The sequence below is a fragment of the Neophocaena asiaeorientalis genome, unplaced genomic scaffold, assembly GCF_003031525.2.
Source record: "Neophocaena asiaeorientalis asiaeorientalis breed wild unplaced genomic scaffold, Neophocaena_asiaeorientalis_V1.1 scaffold86, whole genome shotgun sequence".
Taxonomy (NCBI): Eukaryota; Metazoa; Chordata; class Mammalia; order Artiodactyla; family Phocoenidae; genus Neophocaena; species Neophocaena asiaeorientalis.
In genome coordinates, this window is record NW_020175039.1 from 6,105,195 (window position 1) to 6,109,600 (window position 4,406).

Here is a 4,406-nt window from a genome sequence, read left to right on the forward strand (position 1 = left end):
AACTGGAGGTACTTCTTCTCATCATCCAAGAGAGGCTGGCGGCTGTACTGATGTCATGAAAAAAGGGAGCCCATCCTGCAGAGTCTGGGGAGGGATTGTGGGGGAGGAAGACGTCATAAACATTGGGGACAGAGAAAAAAGACAGATGGTGTTAGTGTAAGTATAGGAACATATCTCTGGAAGCAAGAGGGTCCAGCTCAGACTCAGTGGGCAGATCTAGGCAGAAGGCTGCTGGGCCCTGACACAGTGGGACTTAAGCCTGGAAAGATGGGAGGGAAGAAAGAAATCAGCAACTCAAAAGCATGCCCTGTCCTAGTGATGGCTTGGCTGGTCGATTATTTATGCCAAGACTGTCTTTTTGCGGAGCACAGGCTCCGGATGCGCAGGCTCAGCGGCCATGGCTCACGGGCCCAGCCGCTCTGCGGCACGTGGGATCTTCCTGGACCGGGGCACGAACCCGTGTCCCCTGAATCGGCAGGTGGACTCTCAACCACTGCGCCACCAGGGAAGCCCCCAAGACAGTCTTTATATGTGTATGTGAGAGAGAGTGTAAGAGCCAGGGATAAATATTAATAGTTCACATAAGTACAACTCAGCCTCTGCCTCATTGCTTCTGGGCTTATTTTATCCTCTTGTTTTCCTTGGAGAACCATGTTTCCTCTAGCCCTTGTTCAGGGAGGAAAGAGCAGTGTTCCTGGCACCAGAGTGGCCTCCTCCCACCGACAGTCATCTCAGCGAGCCGTCCTGTCCGTTTGCCTTGTCCTGTCAGGACACCATTGGTCCCTCTGGCAACTTGGGTGTTTTGTAAATACACATTCCCTTGCCTTTCCCTCCTGCGGAATCAGAAGCTGTTCTGAAGACTCAGCCAGAGCAGCTAAGTCATGCTTGATCCTGAGTTTAGCCCAGTGCCTGGCAGAGTGAGCTTGGAACAAGGGATTATTGTTGAATTAATCCTACTTTTTTTTTTGTTTCTTTTTTTTTTTTTTTGCAGTACGCGGGCCTCTCACTGCTGTGGCCTCTCCCGTTGCGGAGCACAGGCTCTGGACGCGCAGGCTCAGCGGCCATGGCTCACGGGCCCAACCGCTCTGTGGCATGTGGGATCTTCCCGGACAAGGGCACGAACCCGTGTCCCGTGCATCGGCAGGTGGACTCTCAACCACTGTGCCACCAGGGAAGCCCAATGCTGCTTGTTGACTGCAAAAGGAAAAGCACTTTCGTGAGTTAAGGGTAGTGGTTACTGAAGCTCAGAGGTTTGCCTCTGTCTGCCTGGAGAGGCCTCTTGTCATAGCCACAGCTGCTGTCTCCTTGATTTAATGGTCAGAGAGTTGTTAACATGAAAGGGATTGGAACCTGGTAAAAGTTTGGTGACAGTGAAGTTCAGTTCCCCTTGTTTCCTTACTTCCTTAGAAGGCTGCTCAGAGCCAGAGGCCCTCCTGCCCAAGACCCTTCGGAGACAAGCCCTATGAACAGGAGCTGTGCCAGGGTGAGGCACTCTCTGTTTTGATTGTTTATATACCCAAAGCCCTGGAAGAGTAGGTTCTCAATACTGCTAAAGGAATGAGTCCAATTCTTTGTTTTGTCTGGGTGACATAGTCATTTTCCCATTCTGCATGAGTGCCCTTTTGTCAAACCTGAATGATGGGTGTGTGTGTGTGTGGGAGAGGGGAGAGTGTGAAGGATGACTCAAAGTGAGAGTTGCTGGTCGAGCTCAGAAGAGCTCTCTGACTTCCAACTACCCAATCCAGCTGATCTGGTAGACTTTCTTGGCCGTTCTAAGTCCCACCCTTGACACTCTTGACTCCTGTTTCACCCAAGGATACGAGAAGCACAAGATGATCCCAGGACATGTTTCCTTCCATAATACATGTTCAGCAGCAGGAGGCTTGGGCTGGGGAAGAGGGAAGAAATACCAGCCTCCATCTCGATTTTAGACCTTCTCTCTATGTACCCGATAAACAACGAAGGGATTTATTTATTGTACAGACCCTCATTCAGGACCTCTGCTCACTCTTGCCCGACCTCTCTGTAGCACTTTGGATGTTTTTTGTTGCAAGTAATGAAATACCCAACTAAAAGTAGTTTATACAAAAAAAAGACATTTAATTATCTCACTTAAGAAGTTACAGGTAGGTGGTTCCAGTGGTTCAAGTTTGCATTTTTGGAACTAGGTTTTTTTTTTTTGCGGTACGCGGGCCTCTCACTGTTGTGGCCTCTCCCGTTGTGCAGCACAGGCTCCAGACGCTCAGGCTCAGCGGCCATGGCTCACGGGCCCAGCCGCTCCGCGGCATGTGGGATCCTCCCAGACCGGGACACGAACCCATGTCCCCTGCACCGGCAGGTGGACTCTCAACCACTGCGCCACCAGGGAAGCCCGGTTTTTTGTTTTTAATTGTGGTAAAATATACATAACGTAAAATTTACCGTTTTACCCATTTTAAAGTGTACGGTTTAGTGGCATTAAGTACATTCACGTTGTTGTACAATTGTCACCACTGTCCATCTCCAGAACTTTTTCATCATCCCAAACTGAATTGTGTACCCATTAAACAATAACTCCCCATTTTCCCCTTTCCCCCCAGCCCCTAGTAAACACTATTTTATTTTCTGTCTCTATGAATGTCACTATTCTAGGTACTTCATATAAGTGGAATCATATAATATTTGTGTCTGGTTTATTTCACTTAGCATAATGTTTTCCAGGTTCATCCATGCTGTTGCATATATCAGAATTTTATTCCTTTTTAAGACTGAATGATATTCCATGGTAGGGGTATATCACAGTTTGTTTATCCATTCATCTGCTGATGGGTATTTGGGTTGCTTTCACCTGTTGGCTATTGCGAATAGTGCTGCTATGAGCATTAGTGTATGAATATTTGTTTGAGTCTCTGCTTTCAGTTCTTTTGGGTATACACCTAGAAGTAGAATTGCTGGATCATATGGTAATTCTATGTTTAATTTTTTGATGAACTGTCACACCGTTTTCCACAGTGGCTATACCATCTTACATACCCACCAACAGTGCAAAAGAGTTGTAGCTTCTCCATATCTTTGCCAGTGCTTGTTATTTTCTTCTTTCTTTCATTCTTTTTTTTTCTTTATAATTGTCATCATAATATGTGTGAAGTGGTACCTCATTGTGGTTTTGATTTACATTTTCCTAATTATTAGTGATAAGCTCTTTGTTTATGCTCTTTGGAGAAATGTTTATTCTCTAACTGTTTTGCCTATTTTTGAATTAGGTTGTTTGCTTGTTTGTTTGTGTTTTGCTGAGTTGTAGGAATTTTTTATAAGGATATTAACCCCTTATAGGATATACGATGTCAACTATTTTCTCCCATTCTGTGAGTTGCCTTTTCACTCTGTTGATAGTGTTCTTTGCTGCACAGAAGTTTTAAACTTTGATGCAGTCCACTTAAACTGCTTTTTCTTTTGTTACCTGTGTTTTTGGTGTCATATCCAAGAAATCATTGCCAAATCCAATGACCTGAAGATTTCCCTCTGTGTTTTCTTCTAAGAGTTTTATAGTTTTAGCTCTGACTTTAGGTCTTTGATCTGTTTTGAGTTGATTTTTGTGTATGGTGTAAGGTGAGGGTCCACTTTCATTCTGTGCATGTGGATATCTAATTTTCCCAGCACAATTTGGTGAAAGACTGTCATTTCCCCCATTGAATAGCCTTGGCACCCTTGTTGAAAATCGTTTGACTGTTTATGCCTAGGTTTATTCTGGGCTCTTTATTCTCAGGTTCTTTTTATTAAAAAATCAATCAGTTAATTAATTAATTAATTTTTGGTGCATTGGGTCTTCGCTGCTGCTTGCGGGCTTTCTCTAGTTGCAGCAAGCGGAGGCTGCTCTTCATTGCAGTGCGTGGGCTTCTCATTGCAGTGGCTTCTCTTGTTGTGGAGAACTGGCTCTAGACACACAGATTTCAGTAGTTGTGGCTTGCAGGCTCTAGAGCGCAGGCTCAGTAGTTGTGGCGCATGGGCTTAGCTGCTCCGTGGCATGTGGGATCTTCCCGGACCAGGGCTTGAACCCGTGTCCCCTGCATTGGCAGGCGGATTCTTAACCACTGTGCCACCAGGGAAGTCCTCTCAGGTTCTTTATATCCTTTGGCTCCCACAGCTCGAGTATGTTGGGCATACTTTTCGTCTCATTTCCACAAAGTGGCTGCCTTGGCACCACACAGCATATCCTATAACCATATTCAAAAGCAAGAACCAAAGATATGCTTCCTTTTCTCTCTCTCTCTCTCACATCAGGAATACTTCCCAGGGGTTTCCTGGCCTCAGTAGACTTCTTAAGCAATGATGCACTGAAGCCAGTTTGTGTGTGCTTGTGAAAGCAGATTATTACATTTTCTAGATCTTGTGATCTCGTTGCTAAACACTGCCACCTTGAAATCGGT